At 54.5% G+C, this 20,454-nt stretch overlaps 20 non-coding genes across 20 annotated transcripts; 8 read left to right on the top strand and 12 right to left on the bottom strand.

The window, feature by feature from the left end:
- Positions 1–788: 788 nt before the first annotated feature.
- On the bottom strand, positions 789–860 carry TRNAE-CUC (transfer RNA glutamic acid (anticodon CUC)). The gene has a single exon. It is a non-coding gene; the product is annotated as a tRNA-Glu (tRNA).
- Positions 861–1,754: 894 nt separating this feature from the next.
- On the top strand, positions 1,755–1,837 carry TRNAL-UAA (transfer RNA leucine (anticodon UAA)). Its single transcript has one exon. It is a non-coding gene; the product is annotated as a tRNA-Leu (tRNA).
- A 904-nt stretch (positions 1,838–2,741) lies between these two features.
- On the bottom strand, positions 2,742–2,813 carry TRNAE-CUC (transfer RNA glutamic acid (anticodon CUC)). Its single transcript has one exon. It is a non-coding gene; the product is annotated as a tRNA-Glu (tRNA).
- Positions 2,814–3,153: 340 nt separating this feature from the next.
- On the bottom strand, positions 3,154–3,225 carry TRNAE-CUC (transfer RNA glutamic acid (anticodon CUC)). The gene has a single exon. It is a non-coding gene; the product is annotated as a tRNA-Glu (tRNA).
- An 882-nt stretch (positions 3,226–4,107) lies between these two features.
- On the top strand, positions 4,108–4,190 carry TRNAL-UAA (transfer RNA leucine (anticodon UAA)). The gene has a single exon. It is a non-coding gene; the product is annotated as a tRNA-Leu (tRNA).
- A 1,296-nt stretch (positions 4,191–5,486) lies between these two features.
- TRNAE-CUC (transfer RNA glutamic acid (anticodon CUC)) lies at positions 5,487–5,558 on the bottom strand. Its single transcript has one exon. It is a non-coding gene; the product is annotated as a tRNA-Glu (tRNA).
- Positions 5,559–6,452: 894 nt separating this feature from the next.
- Positions 6,453–6,535, top strand: TRNAL-UAA (transfer RNA leucine (anticodon UAA)). Its single transcript has one exon. It is a non-coding gene; the product is annotated as a tRNA-Leu (tRNA).
- A 1,296-nt stretch (positions 6,536–7,831) lies between these two features.
- On the bottom strand, positions 7,832–7,903 carry TRNAE-CUC (transfer RNA glutamic acid (anticodon CUC)). Its single transcript has one exon. It is a non-coding gene; the product is annotated as a tRNA-Glu (tRNA).
- A 902-nt stretch (positions 7,904–8,805) lies between these two features.
- TRNAL-UAA (transfer RNA leucine (anticodon UAA)) lies at positions 8,806–8,888 on the top strand. Its single transcript has one exon. It is a non-coding gene; the product is annotated as a tRNA-Leu (tRNA).
- Positions 8,889–9,792: 904 nt separating this feature from the next.
- TRNAE-CUC (transfer RNA glutamic acid (anticodon CUC)) lies at positions 9,793–9,864 on the bottom strand. The gene has a single exon. It is a non-coding gene; the product is annotated as a tRNA-Glu (tRNA).
- Positions 9,865–10,204: 340 nt separating this feature from the next.
- TRNAE-CUC (transfer RNA glutamic acid (anticodon CUC)) lies at positions 10,205–10,276 on the bottom strand. Its single transcript has one exon. It is a non-coding gene; the product is annotated as a tRNA-Glu (tRNA).
- An 882-nt stretch (positions 10,277–11,158) lies between these two features.
- On the top strand, positions 11,159–11,241 carry TRNAL-UAA (transfer RNA leucine (anticodon UAA)). Its single transcript has one exon. It is a non-coding gene; the product is annotated as a tRNA-Leu (tRNA).
- A 915-nt stretch (positions 11,242–12,156) lies between these two features.
- TRNAE-CUC (transfer RNA glutamic acid (anticodon CUC)) lies at positions 12,157–12,228 on the bottom strand. Its single transcript has one exon. It is a non-coding gene; the product is annotated as a tRNA-Glu (tRNA).
- Positions 12,229–12,568: 340 nt separating this feature from the next.
- Positions 12,569–12,640, bottom strand: TRNAE-CUC (transfer RNA glutamic acid (anticodon CUC)). The gene has a single exon. It is a non-coding gene; the product is annotated as a tRNA-Glu (tRNA).
- An 882-nt stretch (positions 12,641–13,522) lies between these two features.
- Positions 13,523–13,605, top strand: TRNAL-UAA (transfer RNA leucine (anticodon UAA)). Its single transcript has one exon. It is a non-coding gene; the product is annotated as a tRNA-Leu (tRNA).
- Positions 13,606–14,913: 1,308 nt separating this feature from the next.
- TRNAE-CUC (transfer RNA glutamic acid (anticodon CUC)) lies at positions 14,914–14,985 on the bottom strand. The gene has a single exon. It is a non-coding gene; the product is annotated as a tRNA-Glu (tRNA).
- Positions 14,986–15,879: 894 nt separating this feature from the next.
- On the top strand, positions 15,880–15,962 carry TRNAL-UAA (transfer RNA leucine (anticodon UAA)). The gene has a single exon. It is a non-coding gene; the product is annotated as a tRNA-Leu (tRNA).
- A 1,296-nt stretch (positions 15,963–17,258) lies between these two features.
- Positions 17,259–17,330, bottom strand: TRNAE-CUC (transfer RNA glutamic acid (anticodon CUC)). Its single transcript has one exon. It is a non-coding gene; the product is annotated as a tRNA-Glu (tRNA).
- An 898-nt stretch (positions 17,331–18,228) lies between these two features.
- Positions 18,229–18,311, top strand: TRNAL-UAA (transfer RNA leucine (anticodon UAA)). The gene has a single exon. It is a non-coding gene; the product is annotated as a tRNA-Leu (tRNA).
- Positions 18,312–19,215: 904 nt separating this feature from the next.
- Positions 19,216–19,287, bottom strand: TRNAE-CUC (transfer RNA glutamic acid (anticodon CUC)). Its single transcript has one exon. It is a non-coding gene; the product is annotated as a tRNA-Glu (tRNA).
- Between the last annotated feature and the right edge of the window lie 1,167 nt (positions 19,288–20,454).

Raw genomic sequence — 20,454 nt, 5'->3', positions numbered from 1 at the left:
GCTCTGTATGCAAATCAAGCAGCTACGACCCCTCCCTCCCCTGCTTTTCTCCTCCAAACCGGTACGCAACCATTTCTGCAGCCCTCTGCCCCAGGGTCCCGGGCAAGGTCTTGGTCTGATGAGGCTAGGGATGGTGGGCGAGCTCGGCTTTGGCAGGGCGACAGGACTAATATTTTCTCTACAGCTTTGGAAGAAAGAAAGCTTCCTTTTTGGGGCACAGGCCCACTTCTAGCGGCGACAGCTTCCGGTAAGGGACCATGCTGAAAAGATGCTTGGAGTTACCGCCAGGGGAGCCACGCCGCTATTGCCTGTGAGTGAAGCTACATTTGAAAGAAATATTTTTTGAGACGCAGTTGTTTGAATTTCTGTAAAAATGTCATTCAGTAAAAGCCTCTCTTTCCTGACCGGGAATCGAACCCGGGCCGCCTAACCACTAGACCACCAGGGAGACCGCTGGACAGCTCGGGAAGGCCGGGCAGTGGTGTCCGAGTGCACAATGCCTGCAGGTGCCTCAAAGGCCAGTCCATTGGGGGACTGGGAAGAGAGGGGGAGGGCCGAGCAGATAGGTTCTCTCCAGCGGTGAAAAAGGAAGCTGCCTTTTTTGCGTCAAGGGCAGTCTTTCCGCAGCGACAGGAGAATGAATGGGACTCTGCCATAAACACGTTTTGCGTCGCGCTGAGGGCACTTCCTCCATTTTGTGCACGCAAATCTGCATCTGGGAGCAAGATTTCCGGTCGCCAGTTAACTGCATTGCTGTAAATAAAAATGTCAGTTGTTAAAAGAGCTCCTTCCCTGACCGGGAATCGAACCCGGGCCGCGGCGGTGAGAGCGCCGAATCCTAACCACTAGACCACCAGGGACGGTGGGTGCACCCCGTTGCGTGTCGCTCAGATGGTGGCGTCCGAGTCCAAAGGCTGAGGGCCTCTGCTACAATGGGCACCAGTGCCTGCAGGTCTTCGGGGGCCGTTTCTGCTAATAAATAAATAAATAAAGAAATAAAGAAAGAAAGAAAGAAAGAAAACAAAAACACTTGTGATGGTCTGCGAAAAGGGGAGCTTAGAGATTGAAGACAGCATCACTTTGGGAACGTTTGCGCTTTCACTTCCAAGCGCTGATATTCCTGTCTTGCTCTCCTGAAAGGACAGCCTTCCTCGCTATGAGCTTTTGTGGGTCAGTGCTGAAGCTCCCCCTAGAGGCTGCCGCTGAAGATGCACACTCACAACTAACCCTCCTTAGGAGAACTGCTTCGTGGGAGAGCACGTTTATTAAAAGGCGGCAGGCCATGATTGCCTGCGAGACACAGCAGGGTTACCATGCAGAGTTCAAAGGGGGCTTTGCTTGTACAGCAAGTGCCGGAGGGCAAGAAGGGATGACATAGGAGCTGCCCTTTTTTCGGGCTCGCACACCAAGGCCTGCACCAGCCTTCGAGGCTCAGCCTGCCTCTGGACTGCCCTAGACCACCTTTACTCAAAGCACACACTCTGGTCGGGGACTCGAAGCCAGGCCCGTGGCAGTGAAAGCACCAAATCCTCACCACTAGGCCACCGGGGAAACGACTGCAGCACCCGGGAGGTTTCCGCAACCGTACTTGCAGTCAGCTGGAGGCTATTGTAATGCTGTTAAGTGAGAGACGTTTGCCGCTCGCAAGCCAATTCCATCCAACCTCCTGCAGGGGGCACTCTGGGCTGGTTTTCCACTTGTTCGCCTGCTGCTGAAACAGCAAAGATTCAATTCGAAGCCCTTTGCAGCAGCTCACCAGGATGGCCGAGTGGTTAAGGCGTTGGACTTAAGATCCAATGGACAAGTGTCCGCGTGGGTTCGAGCCCCACTCCTGGTACAGGTTTTTACTCTTCTTACCTAAATGCGGCAGCAGCTTCGCACAAGCCCTTTCCTGCTGTCTGTAGGCAGTGCCCCTACCTCAAAGCCCTGAGGCTTGAGTTCACCTGAAAAGAGCAACAAGGAATCGTTGCCCGTAGACTCTTTTCCTGGAAAACCTTTGCATTTTTGTACCATGTCCCTCGCATCCCAAGCTTAAGCCGCCAAAGTTGGCAGAGCTTGTGCAACCCCGCCAACAGCCCTACCACCCCAAAAGAAAATTGGGCAGGGATTCCCGCCTCCGCTTCCGAAACGGGCTTCCAAACGGGCGATGCCCTGACGGGTCAGCCAGTCACCGTCTAGGCCCGGTACACCCCTGTGAATAATAGAGCGTCCAACCTCAAATCAGGCTACAGGGCCCTTCAGCCCATAGAAGGAGAACCTGTCAACAAACGGGGCGAGGGCAATGCTCGGGCCCCTTGCGAAGCCTTTGCCAAGCTCCAAAGGCTGCACTTTCCCAGCAGACCACAGCTCTGTATGCAAATCAAGCAGCTACGACCCCTCCCTCCCCTGCTTTTCTCCTCCAAACCGGTACGCAACCATTTCTGCAGCCCTCTGCCCCAGGGTCCCGGGCAAGGTCTTGGTCTGATGAGGCTAGGGATGGTGGGCGAGCTCGGCTTTGGCAGGGCGACAGGACTAATATTTTCTCTACAGCTTTGGAAGAAAGAAAGCTTCCTTTTTGGGGCACAGGCCCACTTCTAGCGGCGACAGCTTCCGGTAAGGGACCATGCTGAAAAGATGCTTGGAGTTACCGCCAGGGGAGCCACGCCGCTATTGCCTGTGAGTGAAGCTACATTTGAAAGAAATATTTTTTGAGACGCAGTTGTTTGAATTTCTGTAAAAATGTCATTCAGTAAAAGCCTCTCTTCCCTGACCGGGAATCGAACCCGGGCCGCGGCGGTGAGAGCGCCGAATCCTAACCACTAGACCACCAGGGAGACCGCTGGACAACTCGGGAAGGCCGGGCAGTGGTGTCCGAGTGCACAATGCCTGCAGGTGCCTCAAAGGCCAGTCCATTGGGGGACTGGGAAGAGAGGGGGAGGGCCGAGCAGATAGGTTCTCTCCAGCGGTGAAAAAGGAAGCTGCCTTTTTTGCGTCAAGGGCAGTCTTTCCGCAGCGACAGGAGAATGAATGGGACTCTGCCATAAACACGTTTTGCGTCGCGCTGAGGGCACTTCCTCCATTTTGTGCACGCAAATCTGCATCTGGGAGCAAGATTTCCGGTCGCCAGTTAACTGCATTGCTGTAAATAAAAATGTCAGTTGTTAAAAGAGCTCCTTCCCTGACCGGGAATCGAACCCGGGCCGCGGCGGTGAGAGCGCCGAATCCTAACCACTAGACCACCAGGGACGGTGGGTGCACCCCGTTGCGTGTCGCTCAGATGGTGGCGTCCGAGTCCAAAGGCTGAGGGCCTCTGCTACAATGGGCACCAGTGCCTGCAGGTCTTCGGGGGCCGTTTCTGCTAATAAATAAAGAAATAAAGAAAGAAAGAAAGAAAACAAAAACACTTGTGATGGTCTGCGAAAAGGGGAGCTTAGAGATTGAAGACAGCATCACTTTGGGAACGTTTGCGCTTTCACTTCCAAGCGCTGATATTCCTGTCTTGCTCTCCTGAAAGGACAGCCTTCCTCGCTATGAGCTTTTGTGGGTCAGTGCTGAAGCTCCCCCTAGAGGCTGCCGCTGAAGATGCACACTCACAACTAACCCTCCTTAGGAGAACTGCTTCGTGGGAGAGCACGTTTATTAAAAGGCGGCAGGCCATGATTGCCTGCGAGACACAGCAGGGTTACCATGCAGAGTTCAAAGGGGGCTTTGCTTGTACAGCAAGTGCCGGAGGGCAAGAAGGGATGACATAGGAGCTGCCCTTTTTTCGGGCTCGCACACCAAGGCCTGCACCAGCCTTCGAGGCTCAGCCTGCCTCTGTACTGCCCTAGACCACCTTTACTCAAAGCACACACTCTGGTCGGGGACTCGAAGCCAGGCCCGTGGCAGTGAAAGCACCAAATCCTCACCACTAGGCCACCGGGGAAACGACTGCAGCACCCGGGAGGTTTCCGCAACCGTACTTGCAGTCAGCTGGAGGCTATTGTAATGCTGTTAAGTGAGAGACGTTTGCCGCTCGCAAGCCAATTCCATCCAACCTCCTGCAGGGGGCACTCTGGGCTGGTTTTCCACTTGTTCGCCTGCTGCTGAAACAGCAAAGATTCAATTCGAAGCCCTTTGCAGCAGCTCACCAGGATGGCCGAGTGGTTAAGGCGTTGGACTTAAGATCCAATGGACAAGTGTCCGCGTGGGTTCGAGCCCCACTCCTGGTACAGGTTTTTACTCTTCTTACCTAAATGCGGCAGCAGCTTCGCACAAGCCCTTTCCTGCTGTCTGTAGGCAGTGCCCCTACCTCAAAGCCCTGAGGCTTGAGTTCACCTGAAAAGAGCAACAAGGAATCGTTGCCCGTAGACTCTTTTCCTGGAAAACCTTTGCATTTTTGTACCATGTCCCTCGCATCCCAAGCTTAAGCCGCCAAAGTTGGCAGAGCTTGTGCAACCCCGCCAACAGCCCTACCACCCCAAAAGAAAATTGGGCAGGGATTCCCGCCTCCGCTTCCGAAACGGGCTTCCAAACGGGCGATGCCCTGACGGGTCAGCCAGTCACCGTCTAGGCCCGGTACACCCCTGTGAATAATAGAGCGTCCAACCTCAAATCAGGCTACAGGGCCCTTCAGCCCATAGAAGGAGAACCTGTCAACAAACGGGGCGAGGGCAATGCTCGGGCCCCTTGCGAAGCCTTTGCCAAGCTCCAAAGGCTGCACTTTCCCAGCAGACCACAGCTCTGTATGCAAATCAAGCAGCTACGACCCCTCCCTCCCCTGCTTTTCTCCTCCAAACCGGTACGCAACCATTTCTGCAGCCCTCTGCCCCAGGGTCCCGGGCAAGGTCTTGGTCTGATGAGGCTAGGGATGGTGGGCGAGCTCGGCTTTGGCAGGGCGACAGGACTAATATTTTCTCTACAGCTTTGGAAGAAAGAAAGCTTCCTTTTTGGGGCACAGGCCCACTTCTAGCGGCGACAGCTTCCGGTAAGGGACCATGCTGAAAAGATGCTTGGAGTTACCGCCAGGGGAGCCACGCCGCTATTGCCTGTGAGTGAAGCTACATTTGAAAGAAATATTTTTTGAGACGCAGTTGTTTGAATTTCTGTAAAAATGTCATTCAGTAAAAGCCTCTCTTTCCTGACCGGGAATCGAACCCGGGCCGCCTAACCACTAGACCACCAGGGAGACCGCTGGACAGCTCGGGAAGGCCGGGCAGTGGTGTCCGAGTGCACAATGCCTGCAGGTGCCTCAAAGGCCAGTCCATTGGGGGACTGGGAAGAGAGGGGGAGGGCCGAGCAGATAGGTTCTCTCCAGCGGTGAAAAAGGAAGCTGCCTTTTTTGCGTCAAGGGCAGTCTTTCCGCAGCGACAGGAGAATGAATGGGACTCTGCCATAAACACGTTTTGCGTCGCGCTGAGGGCACTTCCTCCATTTTGTGCACGCAAATCTGCATCTGGGAGCAAGATTTCCGGTCGCCAGTTAACTGCATTGCTGTAAATAAAAATGTCAGTTGTTAAAAGAGCTCCTTCCCTGACCGGGAATCGAACCCGGGCCGCGGCGGTGAGAGCGCCGAATCCTAACCACTAGACCACCAGGGACGGTGGGTGCACCCCGTTGCGTGTCGCTCAGATGGTGGCGTCCGAGTCCAAAGGCTGAGGGCCTCTGCTACAATGGGCACCAGTGCCTGCAGGTCTTCGGGGGCCGTTTCTGCTAATAAATAAATAAATAAAGAAATAAAGAAAGAAAGAAAGAAAGAAAACAAAAACACTTGTGATGGTCTGCGAAAAGGGGAGCTTAGAGATTGAAGACAGCATCACTTTGGGAACGTTTGCGCTTTCACTTCCAAGCGCTGATATTCCTGTCTTGCTCTCCTGAAAGGACAGCCTTCCTCGCTATGAGCTTTTGTGGGTCAGTGCTGAAGCTCCCCCTAGAGGCTGCCGCTGAAGATGCACACTCACAACTAACCCTCCTTAGGAGAACTGCTTCGTGGGAGAGCACGTTTATTAAAAGGCGGCAGGCCATGATTGCCTGCGAGACACAGCAGGGTTACCATGCAGAGTTCAAAGGGGGCTTTGCTTGTACAGCAAGTGCCGGAGGGCAAGAAGGGATGACATAGGAGCTGCCCTTTTTTCGGGCTCGCACACCAAGGCCTGCACCAGCCTTCGAGGCTCAGCCTGCCTCTGGACTGCCCTAGACCACCTTTACTCAAAGCACACACTCTGGTCGGGGACTCGAAGCCAGGCCCGTGGCAGTGAAAGCACCAAATCCTCACCACTAGGCCACCGGGGAAACGACTGCAGCACCCGGGAGGTTTCCGCAACCGTACTTGCAGTCAGCTGGAGGCTATTGTAATGCTGTTAAGTGAGAGACGTTTGCCGCTCGCAAGCCAATTCCATCCAACCTCCTGCAGGGGGCACTCTGGGCTGGTTTTCCACTTGTTCGCCTGCTGCTGAAACAGCAAAGATTCAATTCGAAGCCCTTTGCAGCAGCTCACCAGGATGGCCGAGTGGTTAAGGCGTTGGACTTAAGATCCAATGGACAAGTGTCCGCGTGGGTTCGAGCCCCACTCCTGGTACAGGTTTTTACTCTTCTTACCTAAATGCGGCAGCAGCTTCGCACAAGCCCTTTCCTGCTGTCTGTAGGCAGTGCCCCTACCTCAAAGCCCTGAGGCTTGAGTTCACCTGAAAAGAGCAACAAGGAATCGTTGCCCGTAGACTCTTTTCCTGGAAAACCTTTGCATTTTTGTACCATGTCCCTCGCATCCCAAGCTTAAGCCGCCAAAGTTGGCAGAGCTTGTGCAACCCCGCCAACAGCCCTACCACCCCAAAAGAAAATTGGGCAGGGATTCCCGCCTCCGCTTCCGAAACGGGCTTCCAAACGGGCGATGCCCTGACGGGTCAGCCAGTCACCGTCTAGGCCCGGTACACCCCTGTGAATAATAGAGCGTCCAACCTCAAATCAGGCTACAGGGCCCTTCAGCCCATAGAAGGAGAACCTGTCAACAAACGGGGCGAGGGCAATGCTCGGGCCCCTTGCGAAGCCTTTGCCAAGCTCCAAAGGCTGCACTTTCCCAGCAGACCACAGCTCTGTATGCAAATCAAGCAGCTACGACCCCTCCCTCCCCTGCTTTTCTCCTCCAAACCGGTACGCAACCATTTCTGCAGCCCTCTGCCCCAGGGTCCCGGGCAAGGTCTTGGTCTGATGAGGCTAGGGATGGTGGGCGAGCTCGGCTTTGGCAGGGCGACAGGACTAATATTTTCTCTACAGCTTTGGAAGAAAGAAAGCTTCCTTTTTGGGGCACAGGCCCACTTCTAGCGGCGACAGCTTCCGGTAAGGGACCATGCTGAAAAGATGCTTGGAGTTACCGCCAGGGGAGCCACGCCGCTATTGCCTGTGAGTGAAGCTACATTTGAAAGAAATATTTTTTGAGACGCAGTTGTTTGAATTTCTGTAAAAATGTCATTCAGTAAAAGCCTCTCTTTCCTGACCGGGAATCGAACCCGGGCCGCCTAACCACTAGACCACCAGGGAGACCGCTGGACAGCTCGGGAAGGCCGGGCAGTGGTGTCCGAGTGCACAATGCCTGCAGGTGCCTCAAAGGCCAGTCCATTGGGGGACTGGGAAGAGAGGGGGAGGGCCGAGCAGATAGGTTCTCTCCAGCGGTGAAAAAGGAAGCTGCCTTTTTTGCGTCAAGGGCAGTCTTTCCGCAGCGACAGGAGAATGAATGGGACTCTGCCATAAACACGTTTTGCGTCGCGCTGAGGGCACTTCCTCCATTTTGTGCACGCAAATCTGCATCTGGGAGCAAGATTTCCGGTCGCCAGTTAACTGCATTGCTGTAAATAAAAATGTCAGTTGTTAAAAGAGCTCCTTCCCTGACCGGGAATCGAACCCGGGCCGCGGCGGTGAGAGCGCCGAATCCTAACCACTAGACCACCAGGGACGGTGGGTGCACCCCGTTGCGTGTCGCTCAGATGGTGGCGTCCGAGTCCAAAGGCTGAGGGCCTCTGCTACAATGGGCACCAGTGCCTGCAGGTCTTCGGGGGCCGTTTCTGCTAATAAATAAATAAATAAATAAAGAAAGAAAGAAAGAAAGAAAGAAAGAAAGAAAACAAAAACACTTGTGATGGTCTGCGAAAAGGGGAGCTTAGAGATTGAAGACAGCATCACTTTGGGAACGTTTGCGCTTTCACTTCCAAGCGCTGATATTCCTGTCTTGCTCTCCTGAAAGGACAGCCTTCCTCGCTATGAGCTTTTGTGGGTCAGTGCTGAAGCTCCCCCTAGAGGCTGCCGCTGAAGATGCACACTCACAACTAACCCTCCTTAGGAGAACTGCTTCGTGGGAGAGCACGTTTATTAAAAGGCGGCAGGCCATGATTGCCTGCGAGACACAGCAGGGTTACCATGCAGAGTTCAAAGGGGGCTTTGCTTGTACAGCAAGTGCCGGAGGGCAAGAAGGGATGACATAGGAGCTGCCCTTTTTTCGGGCTCGCACACCAAGGCCTGCACCAGCCTTCGAGGCTCAGCCTGCCTCTGGACTGCCCTAGACCACCTTTACTCAAAGCACACACTCTGGTCGGGGACTCGAAGCCAGGCCCGTGGCAGTGAAAGCACCAAATCCTCACCACTAGGCCACCGGGGAAACGACTGCAGCACCCGGGAGGTTTCCGCAACCGTACTTGCAGTCAGCTGGAGGCTATTGTAATGCTGTTAAGTGAGAGACGTTTGCCGCTCGCAAGCCAATTCCATCCAACCTCCTGCAGGGGGCACTCTGGGCTGGTTTTCCACTTGTTCGCCTGCTGCTGAAACAGCAAAGATTCAATTCGAAGCCCTTTGCAGCAGCTCACCAGGATGGCCGAGTGGTTAAGGCGTTGGACTTAAGATCCAATGGACAAGTGTCCGCGTGGGTTCGAGCCCCACTCCTGGTACAGGTTTTTACTCTTCTTACCTAAATGCGGCAGCAGCTTCGCACAAGCCCTTTCCTGCTGTCTGTAGGCAGTGCCCCTACCTCAAAGCCCTGAGGCTTGAGTTCACCTGAAAAGAGCAACAAGGAATCGTTGCCCGTAGACTCTTTTCCTGGAAAACCTTTGCATTTTTGTACCATGTCCCTCGCATCCCAAGCTTAAGCCGCCAAAGTTGGCAGAGCTTGTGCAACCCCGCCAACAGCCCTACCACCCCAAAAGAAAATTGGGCAGGGATTCCCGCCTCCGCTTCCGAAACGGGCTTCCAAACGGGCGATGCCCTGACGGGTCAGCCAGTCACCGTCTAGGCCCGGTACACCCCTGTGAATAATAGAGCGTCCAACCTCAAATCAGGCTACAGGGCCCTTCAGCCCATAGAAGGAGAACCTGTCAACAAACGGGGCGAGGGCAATGCTCGGGCCCCTTGCGAAGCCTTTGCCAAGCTCCAAAGGCTGCACTTTCCCAGCAGACCACAGCTCTGTATGCAAATCAAGCAGCTACGACCCCTCCCTCCCCTGCTTTTCTCCTCCAAACCGGTACGCAACCATTTCTGCAGCCCTCTGCCCCAGGGTCCCGGGCAAGGTCTTGGTCTGATGAGGCTAGGGATGGTGGGCGAGCTCGGCTTTGGCAGGGCGACAGGACTAATATTTTCTCTACAGCTTTGGAAGAAAGAAAGCTTCCTTTTTGGGGCACAGGCCCACTTCTAGCGGCGACAGCTTCCGGTAAGGGACCATGCTGAAAAGATGCTTGGAGTTACCGCCAGGGGAGCCACGCCGCTATTGCCTGTGAGTGAAGCTACATTTGAAAGAAATATTTTTTGAGACGCAGTTGTTTGAATTTCTGTAAAAATGTCATTCAGTAAAAGCCTCTCTTCCCTGACCGGGAATCGAACCCGGGCCGCGGCGGTGAGAGCGCCGAATCCTAACCACTAGACCACCAGGGAGACCGCTGGACAACTCGGGAAGGCCGGGCAGTGGTGTCCGAGTGCACAATGCCTGCAGGTGCCTCAAAGGCCAGTCCATTGGGGGACTGGGAAGAGAGGGGGAGGGCCGAGCAGATAGGTTCTCTCCAGCGGTGAAAAAGGAAGCTGCCTTTTTTGCGTCAAGGGCAGTCTTTCCGCAGCGACAGGAGAATGAATGGGACTCTGCCATAAACACGTTTTGCGTCGCGCTGAGGGCACTTCCTCCATTTTGTGCACGCAAATCTGCATCTGGGAGCAAGATTTCCGGTCGCCAGTTAACTGCATTGCTGTAAATAAAAATGTCAGTTGTTAAAAGAGCTCCTTCCCTGACCGGGAATCGAACCCGGGCCGCGGCGGTGAGAGCGCCGAATCCTAACCACTAGACCACCAGGGACGGTGGGTGCACCCCGTTGCGTGTCGCTCAGATGGTGGCGTCCGAGTCCAAAGGCTGAGGGCCTCTGCTACAATGGGCACCAGTGCCTGCAGGTCTTCGGGGGCCGTTTCTGCTAATAAATAAAGAAATAAAGAAAGAAAGAAAGAAAACAAAAACACTTGTGATGGTCTGCGAAAAGGGGAGCTTAGAGATTGAAGACAGCATCACTTTGGGAACGTTTGCGCTTTCACTTCCAAGCGCTGATATTCCTGTCTTGCTCTCCTGAAAGGACAGCCTTCCTCGCTATGAGCTTTTGTGGGTCAGTGCTGAAGCTCCCCCTAGAGGCTGCCGCTGAAGATGCACACTCACAACTAACCCTCCTTAGGAGAACTGCTTCGTGGGAGAGCACGTTTATTAAAAGGCGGCAGGCCATGATTGCCTGCGAGACACAGCAGGGTTACCATGCAGAGTTCAAAGGGGGCTTTGCTTGTACAGCAAGTGCCGGAGGGCAAGAAGGGATGACATAGGAGCTGCCCTTTTTTCGGGCTCGCACACCAAGGCCTGCACCAGCCTTCGAGGCTCAGCCTGCCTCTGTACTGCCCTAGACCACCTTTACTCAAAGCACACACTCTGGTCGGGGACTCGAAGCCAGGCCCGTGGCAGTGAAAGCACCAAATCCTCACCACTAGGCCACCGGGGAAACGACTGCAGCACCCGGGAGGTTTCCGCAACCGTACTTGCAGTCAGCTGGAGGCTATTGTAATGCTGTTAAGTGAGAGACGTTTGCCGCTCGCAAGCCAATTCCATCCAACCTCCTGCAGGGGGCACTCTGGGCTGGTTTTCCACTTGTTCGCCTGCTGCTGAAACAGCAAAGATTCAATTCGAAGCCCTTTGCAGCAGCTCACCAGGATGGCCGAGTGGTTAAGGCGTTGGACTTAAGATCCAATGGACAAGTGTCCGCGTGGGTTCGAGCCCCACTCCTGGTACAGGTTTTTACTCTTCTTACCTAAATGCGGCAGCAGCTTCGCACAAGCCCTTTCCTGCTGTCTGTAGGCAGTGCCCCTACCTCAAAGCCCTGAGGCTTGAGTTCACCTGAAAAGAGCAACAAGGAATCGTTGCCCGTAGACTCTTTTCCTGGAAAACCTTTGCATTTTTGTACCATGTCCCTCGCATCCCAAGCTTAAGCCGCCAAAGTTGGCAGAGCTTGTGCAACCCCGCCAACAGCCCTACCACCCCAAAAGAAAATTGGGCAGGGATTCCCGCCTCCGCTTCCTCACGGCTTCCGAAACGGGCTTCCAAACGGGCGATGCCCTGACGGGTCAGCCAGTCACCGTCTAGGCCCGGTACACCCCTGTGAATAATAGAGCGTCCAACCTCAAATCAGGCTACAGGGCCCTTCAGCCCATAGAAGGAGAACCTGTCAACAAACGGGGCGAGGGCAATGCTCGGGCCCCTTGCGAAGCCTTTGCCAAGCTCCAAAGGCTGCACTTTCCCAGCAGACCACAGCTCTGTATGCAAATCAAGCAGCTACGACCCCTCCCTCCCCTGCTTTTCTCCTCCAAACCGGTACGCAACCATTTCTGCAGCCCTCTGCCCCAGGGTCCCGGGCAAGGTCTTGGTCTGATGAGGCTAGGGATGGTGGGCGAGCTCGGCTTTGGCAGGGCGACAGGACTAATATTTTCTCTACAGCTTTGGAAGAAAGAAAGCTTCCTTTTTGGGGCACAGGCCCACTTCTAGCGGCGACAGCTTCCGGTAAGGGACCATGCTGAAAAGATGCTTGGAGTTACCGCCAGGGGAGCCACGCCGCTATTGCCTGTGAGTGAAGCTACATTTGAAAGAAATATTTTTTGAGACGCAGTTGTTTGAATTTCTGTAAAAATGTCATTCAGTAAAAGCCTCTCTTCTCTGACCGGGAAACGAACCCGGGCCGCGGCGGTGAGAGCGCCGAATCCTAACCACTAGACCACCAGGGAGACCGCTGGACAACTCGGGAAGGCCGGGCAGTGGTGTCCGAGTGCACAATGCCTGCAGGTGCCTCAAAGGCCAGTCCATTGGGGGACTGGGAAGAGAGGGGGAGGGCCGAGCAGATAGGTTCTCTCCAGCGGTGAAAAAGGAAGCTGCCTTTTTTGCGTCAAGGGCAGTCTTTCCGCAGCGACAGGAGAATGAATGGGACTCTGCCATAAACACGTTTTGCGTCGCGCTGAGGGCACTTCCTCCATTTTGTGCACGCAAATCTGCATCTGGGAGCAAGATTTCCGGTCGCCAGTTAACTGCATTGCTGTAAATAAAAATGTCAGTTGTTAAAAGAGCTCCTTCCCTGACCGGGAATCGAACCCGGGCCGCGGCGGTGAGAGCGCCGAATCCTAACCACTAGACCACCAGGGACGGTGGGTGCACCCAGTTGCGTGTCGCTCAGATGGTGGCGTCCGAGTCCAAAGGCTGAGGGCCTCTGCTACAATGGGCACCAGTGCCTGCAGGTCTTCGGGGGCCGTTTCTGCTAATAAATAAAGAAATAAAGAAAGAAAGAAAGAAAACAAAAACACTTGTGATGGTCTGCGAAAAGGGGAGCTTAGAGATTGAAGACAGCATCACTTTGGGAACGTTTGCGCTTTCACTTCCAAGCGCTGATATTCCTGTCTTGCTCTCCTGAAAGGACAGCCTTCCTCGCTATGAGCTTTTGTGGGTCAGTGCTGAAGCTCCCCCTAGAGGCTGCCGCTGAAGATGCACACTCACAACTAACCCTCCTTAGGAGAACTGCTTCGTGGGAGAGCACGTTTATTAAAAGGCGGCAGGCCATGATTGCCTGCGAGACACAGCAGGGTTACCATGCAGAGTTCAAAGGGGGCTTTGCTTGTACAGCAAGTGCCGGAGGGCAAGAAGGGATGACATAGGAGCTGCCCTTTTTTCGGGCTCGCACACCAAGGCCTGCACCAGCCTTCGAGGCTCAGCCTGCCTCTGTACTGCCCTAGACCACCTTTACTCAAAGCACACACTCTGGTCGGGGACTCGAAGCCAGGCCCGTGGCAGTGAAAGCACCAAATCCTCACCACTAGGCCACCGGGGAAACGACTGCAGCACCCGGGAGGTTTCCGCAACCGTACTTGCAGTCAGCTGGAGGCTATTGTAATGCTGTTAAGTGAGAGACGTTTGCCGCTCGCAAGCCAATTCCATCCAACCTCCTGCAGGGGGCACTCTGGGCTGGTTTTCCACTTGTTCGCCTGCTGCTGAAACAGCAAAGATTCAATTCGAAGCCCTTTGCAGCAGCTCACCAGGATGGCCGAGTGGTTAAGGCGTTGGACTTAAGATCCAATGGACAAGTGTCCGCGTGGGTTCGAGCCCCACTCCTGGTACAGGTTTTTACTCTTCTTACCTAAATGCGGCAGCAGCTTCGCACAAGCCCTTTCCTGCTGTCTGTAGGCAGTGCCCCTACCTCAAAGCCCTGAGGCTTGAGTTCACCTGAAAAGAGCAACAAGGAATCGTTGCCCGTAGACTCTTTTCCTGGAAAACCTTTGCATTTTTGTACCATGTCCCTCGCATCCCAAGCTTAAGCCGCCAAAGTTGGCAGAGCTTGTGCAACCCCGCCAACAGCCCTACCACCCCAAAAGAAAATTGGGCAGGGATTCCCGCCTCCGCTTCCGAAACGGCTTCCGAAACGGGCTTCCAAACGGGCGATGCCCTGACGGGTCAGCCAGTCACCGTCTAGGCCCGGTACACCCCTGTGAATAATAGAGCGTCCAACCTCAAATCAGGCTACAGGGCCCTTCAGCCCATAGAAGGAGAACCTGTCAACAAACGGGGCGAGGGCAATGCTCGGGCCCCTTGCGAAGCCTTTGCCAAGCTCCAAAGGCTGCACTTTCCCAGCAGACCACAGCTCTGTATGCAAATCAAGCAGCTACGACCCCTCCCTCCCCTGCTTTTCTCCTCCAAACCGGTACGCAACCATTTCTGCAGCCCTCTGCCCCAGGGTCCCGGGCAAGGTCTTGGTCTGATGAGGCTAGGGATGGTGGGCGAGCTCGGCTTTGGCAGGGCGACAGGACTAATATTTTCTCTACAGCTTTGGAAGAAAGAAAGCTTCCTTTTTGGGGCACAGGCCCACTTCTAGCGGCGACAGCTTCCGGTAAGGGACCATGCTGAAAAGATGCTTGGAGTTACCGCCAGGGGAGCCACGCCGCTATTGCCTGTGAGTGAAGCTACATTTGAAAGAAATATTTTTTGAGACGCAGTTGTTTGAATTTCTGTAAAAATGTCATTCAGTAAAAGCCTCTCTTTCCTGACCGGGAATCGAACCCGGGCCGCCTAACCACTAGACCACCAGGGAGACCGCTGGACAGCTCGGGAAGGCCGGGCAGTGGTGTCCGAGTGCACAATGCCTGCAGGTGCCTCAAAGGCCAGTCCATTGGGGGACTGGGAAGAGAGGGGGAGGGCCGAGCAGATAGGTTCTCTCCAGCGGTGAAAAAGGAAGCTGCCTTTTTTGCGTCAAGGGCAGTCTTTCCGCAGCGACAGGAGAATGAATGGGACTCTGCCATAAACACGTTTTGCGTCGCGCTGAGGGCACTTCCTCCATTTTGTGCACGCAAATCTGCATCTGGGAGCAAGATTTCCGGTCGCCAGTTAACTGCATTGCTGTAAATAAAAATGTCAGTTGTTAAAAGAGCTCCTTCCCTGACCGGGAATCGAACCCGGGCCGCGGCGGTGAGAGCGCCGAATCCTAACCACTAGACCACCAGGGACGGTGGGTGCACCCCGTTGCGTGTCGCTCAGATGGTGGCGTCCGAGTCCAAAGGCTGAGGGCCTCTGCTACAATGGGCACCAGTGCCTGCAGGTCTTCGGGGGCCGTTTCTGCTAATAAATAAATAAATAAAGAAATAAAGAAAGAAAGAAAGAAAGAAAACAAAAACACTTGTGATGGTCTGCGAAAAGGGGAGCTTAGAGATTGAAGACAGCATCACTTTGGGAACGTTTGCGCTTTCACTTCCAAGCGCTGATATTCCTGTCTTGCTCTCCTGAAAGGACAGCCTTCCTCGCTATGAGCTTTTGTGGGTCAGTGCTGAAGCTCCCCCTAGAGGCTGCCGCTGAAGATGCACACTCACAACTAACCCTCCTTAGGAGAACTGCTTCGTGGGAGAGCACGTTTATTAAAAGGCGGCAGGCCATGATTGCCTGCGAGACACAGCAGGGTTACCATGCAGAGTTCAAAGGGGGCTTTGCTTGTACAGCAAGTGCCGGAGGGCAAGAAGGGATGACATAGGAGCTGCCCTTTTTTCGGGCTCGCACACCAAGGCCTGCACCAGCCTTCGAGGCTCAGCCTGCCTCTGGACTGCCCTAGACCACCTTTACTCAAAGCACACACTCTGGTCGGGGACTCGAAGCCAGGCCCGTGGCAGTGAAAGCACCAAATCCTCACCACTAGGCCACCGGGGAAACGACTGCAGCACCCGGGAGGTTTCCGCAACCGTACTTGCAGTCAGCTGGAGGCTATTGTAATGCTGTTAAGTGAGAGACGTTTGCCGCTCGCAAGCCAATTCCATCCAACCTCCTGCAGGGGGCACTCTGGGCTGGTTTTCCACTTGTTCGCCTGCTGCTGAAACAGCAAAGATTCAATTCGAAGCCCTTTGCAGCAGCTCACCAGGATGGCCGAGTGGTTAAGGCGTTGGACTTAAGATCCAATGGACAAGTGTCCGCGTGGGTTCGAGCCCCACTCCTGGTACAGGTTTTTACTCTTCTTACCTAAATGCGGCAGCAGCTTCGCACAAGCCCTTTCCTGCTGTCTGTAGGCAGTGCCCCTACCTCAAAGCCCTGAGGCTTGAGTTCACCTGAAAAGAGCAACAAGGAATCGTTGCCCGTAGACTCTTTTCCTGGAAAACCTTTGCATTTTTGTACCATGTCCCTCGCATCCCAAGCTTAAGCCGCCAAAGTTGGCAGAGCTTGTGCAACCCCGCCAACAGCCCTACCACCCCAAAAGAAAATTGGGCAGGGATTCCCGCCTCCGCTTCCGAAACGGGCTTCCAAACGGGCGATGCCCTGACGGGTCAGCCAGTCACCGTCTAGGCCCGGTACACCCCTGTGAATAATAGAGCGTCCAACCTCAAATCAGGCTACAGGGCCCTTCAGCCCATAGAAGGAGAACCTGTCAACAAACGGGGCGAGGGCAATGCTCGGGCCCCTTGCGAAGCCTTTGCCAAGCTCCAAAGGCTGCACTTTCCCAGCAGACCACAGCTCTGTATGCAAATCAAGCAGCTACGACCCCTCCCTCCCCTGCTTTTCTCCTCCAAACCGGTACGCAACCATTTCTGCAGCCCTCTGCCCCAGGGTCCCGGGCAAGGTCTTGGTCTGATGAGGCTAGGGATGGTGGGCGAGCTCGGCTTTGGCAGGGCGACAGGACTAATATTTTCTCTACAGCTTTGGAAGAAAGAAAGCTTCCTTTTTGGGGCACAGGCCCACTTCTAGCGGCGACAGCTTCCGGTAAGGGACCATGCTGAAAAGATGCTTGGAGTTACCGCCAGGGGAGCCACGCCGCTATTGCCTGTGAGTGAAGCTACATTTGAAAGAAATATTTTTTGAGACGCAGTTGTTTGAATTTCTGTAAAAATGTCATTCAGTAAAAGCCTCTCTTTCCTGACCGGGAATCGAACCCGGGCCGCCTAACCACTAGACCACCAGGGAGACCGCTGGACAGCTCGGGAAGGCCGGGCAGTGGTGTCCGAGTGCACAATGCCTGCAGGTGCCTCAAAGGCCAGTCCATTGGGGGACTGGGAAGAGAGGGGGAGGGCCGAGCAGATAGGTTCTCTCCAGCGGTGAAAAAGGAAGCTGCCTTTTTTGCGTCAAGGGCAGTCTTTCCGCAGCGACAGGAGAATGAATGGGACTCTGCCATAAACACGTTTTGCGTCGCGCTGAGGGCACTTCCTCCATTTTGTGCACGCAAATCTGCATCTGGGAGCAAGATTTCCGGTCGCCAGTTAACTGCATTGCTGTAAATAAAAATGTCAGTTGTTAAAAGAGCTCCTTCCCTGACCGGGAATCGAACCCGGGCCGCGGCGGTGAGAGCACCGAATCCTAACCACTAGACCACCAGGGACGGTGGGTGCACCCCGTTGCGTGTCGCTCAGATGGTGGCGTCCGAGTCCAAAGGCTGAGGGCCTCTGCTACAATGGGCACCAGTGCCTGCAGGTCTTCGGGGGCCGTTTCTGCTAATAAATAAATAAATAAATAAAGAAAGAAAGAAAGAAAGAAAGAAAGAAAACAAAAACACTTGTGATGGTCTGCGAAAAGGGGAGCTTAGAGATTGAAGACAGCATCACTTTGGGAACGTTTGCGCTTTCACTTCCAAGCGCTGATATTCCTGTCTTGCTCTCCTGAAAGGACAGCCTTCCTCGCTATGAGCTTTTGTGGGTCAGTGCTGAAGCTCCCCCTAGAGGCTGCCGCTGAAGATGCACACTCACAACTAACCCTCCTTAGGAGAACTGCTTCGTGGGAGAGCACGTTTATTAAAAGGCGGCAGGCCATGATTGCCTGCGAGACACAGCAGGGTTACCATGCAGAGTTCAAAGGGGGCTTTGCTTGTACAGCAAGTGCCGGAGGGCAAGAAGGGATGACATAGGAGCTGCCCTTTTTTCGGGCTCGCACACCAAGGCCTGCACCAGCCTTCGAGGCTCAGCCTGCCTCTGGACTGCCCTAGACCACCTTTACTCAAAGCACACACTCTGGTCGGGGACTCGAAGCCAGGCCCGTGGCAGTGAAAGCACCAAATCCTCACCACTAGGCCACCGGGGAAACGACTGCAGCACCCGGGAGGTTTCCGCAACCGTACTTGCAGTCAGCTGGAGGCTATTGTAATGCTGTTAAGTGAGAGACGTTTGCCGCTCGCAAGCCAATTCCATCCAACCTCCTGCAGGGGGCACTCTGGGCTGGTTTTCCACTTGTTCGCCTGCTGCTGAAACAGCAAAGATTCAATTCGAAGCCCTTTGCAGCAGCTCACCAGGATGGCCGAGTGGTTAAGGCGTTGGACTTAAGATCCAATGGACAAGTGTCCGCGTGGGTTCGAGCCCCACTCCTGGTACAGGTTTTTACTCTTCTTACCTAAATGCGGCAGCAGCTTCGCACAAGCCCTTTCCTGCTGTCTGTAGGCAGTGCCCCTACCTCAAAGCCCTGAGGCTTGAGTTCACCTGAAAAGAGCAACAAGGAATCGTTGCCCGTAGACTCTTTTCCTGGAAAACCTTTGCATTTTTGTACCATGTCCCTCGCATCCCAAGCTTAAGCCGCCAAAGTTGGCAGAGCTTGTGCAACCCCGCCAACAGCCCTACCACCCCAAAAGAAAATTGGGCAGGGATTCCCGCCTCCGCTTCCGAAACGGGCTTCCAAACGGGCGATGCCCTGACGGGTCAGCCAGTCACCGTCTAGGCCCGGTACACCCCTGTGAATAATAGAGCGTCCAACCTCAAATCAGGCTACAGGGCCCTTCAGCCCATAGAAGGAGAACCTGTCAACAAACGGGGCGAGGGCAATGCTCGGGCCCCTTGCGAAGCCTTTGCCAAGCTCCAAAGGCTGCACTTTCCCAGCAGACCACAGCTCTGTATGCAAATCAAGCAGCTACGACCCCTCCCTCCCCTGCTTTTCTCCTCCAAACCGGTACGCAACCATTTCTGCAGCCCTCTGCCCCAGGGTCCCGGGCAAGGTCTTGGTCTGATGAGGCTAGGGATGGTGGGCGAGCTCGGCTTTGGCAGGGCGACAGGACTAATATTTTCTCTACAGCTTTGGAAGAAAGAAAGCTTCCTTTTTGGGGCACAGGCCCACTTCTAGCGGCGACAGCTTCCGGTAAGGGACCATGCTGAAAAGATGCTTGGAGTTACCGCCAGGGGAGCCACGCCGCTATTGCCTGTGAGTGAAGCTACATTTGAAAGAAATATTTTTTGAGACGCAGTTGTTTGAATTTCTGTAAAAATGTCATTCAGTAAAAGCCTCTCTTCCCTGACCGGGAATCGAACCCGGGCCGCGGCGGTGAGAGCGCCGAATCCTAACCACTAGACCACCAGGGAGACCGCTGGACAGCTCGGGAAGGCCGGGCAGTGGTGTCCGAGTGCACAATGCCTGCAGGTGCCTCAAAGGCCAGTCCATTGGGGGACTGGGAAGAGAGGGGGAGGGCCGAGCAGATAGGTTCTCTCCAGCGGTGAAAAAGGAAGCTGCCTTTTTTGCGTCAAGGGCAGTCTTTCCGCAGCGACAGGAGAATGAATGGGACTCTGCCATAAACACGTTTTGCGTCGCGCTGAGGGCACTTCCTCCATTTTGTGCACGCAAATCTGCATCTGGGAGCAAGATTTCCGGTCGCCAGTTAACTGCATTGCTGTAAATAAAAATGTCAGTTGTTAAAAGAGCTCCTTCCCTGACCGGGAATCGAACCCGGGCCGCGCCGAATCCTAACCACTAGACCACCAGGGACGGTGGGTGCACCCCGTTGCGTGTCGCTCAGATGGTGGCGTCCGAGTCCAAAGGCTGAGGGCCTCTGCTACAATGGGCACCAGTGCCTGCAGGTCTTCGGGGGCCGTTTCTGCTAATAAATAAAGAAATAAAGAAAGAAAGAAAGAAAACAAAAACACTTGTGATGGTCTGCGAAAAGGGGAGCTTAGAGATTGAAGACAGCATCACTTTGGGAACGTTTGCGCTTTCACTTCCAAGCGCTGATATTCCTGTCTTGCTCTCCTGAAAGGACAGCCTTCCTCGCTATGAGCTTTTGTGGGTCAGTGCTGAAGCTCCCCCTAGAGGCTGCCGCTGAAGATGCACACTCACAACTAACCCTCCTTAGGAGAACTGCTTCGTGGGAGAGCACGTTTATTAAAAGGCGGCAGGCCATGATTGCCTGCGAGACACAGCAGGGTTACCATGCAGAGTTCAAAGGGGGCTTTGCTTGTACAGCAAGTGCCGGAGAGCAAGAAGGGATGACATAGGAGCTGCCCTTTTTTCGGGCTCGCACACCAAGGCCTGCACCAGCCTTCGAGGCTCAGCCTGCCTCTGTACTGCCCTAGACCACCTTTACTCAAAGCACACACTCTGGTCGGGGACTCGAAGCCAGGCCCGTGGCAGTGAAAGCACCAAATCCTCACCACTAGGCCACCGGGGAAACGACTGCAGCACCCGGGAGGTTTCCGCAACCGTACTTGCAGTCAGCTGGAGGCTATTGTAATGCTGTTAAGTGAGAGACGTTTGCC

This window comes from Ambystoma mexicanum, chromosome 5p (assembly GCF_040938575.1).
Source record: "Ambystoma mexicanum isolate Mex_15411 chromosome 5p, UKY_AmexF1_1, whole genome shotgun sequence".
NCBI lineage: Eukaryota > Metazoa > Chordata > Amphibia > Caudata > Ambystomatidae > Ambystoma > Ambystoma mexicanum.
This window is presented reverse-complemented; position numbering and strand designations above follow the sequence as displayed.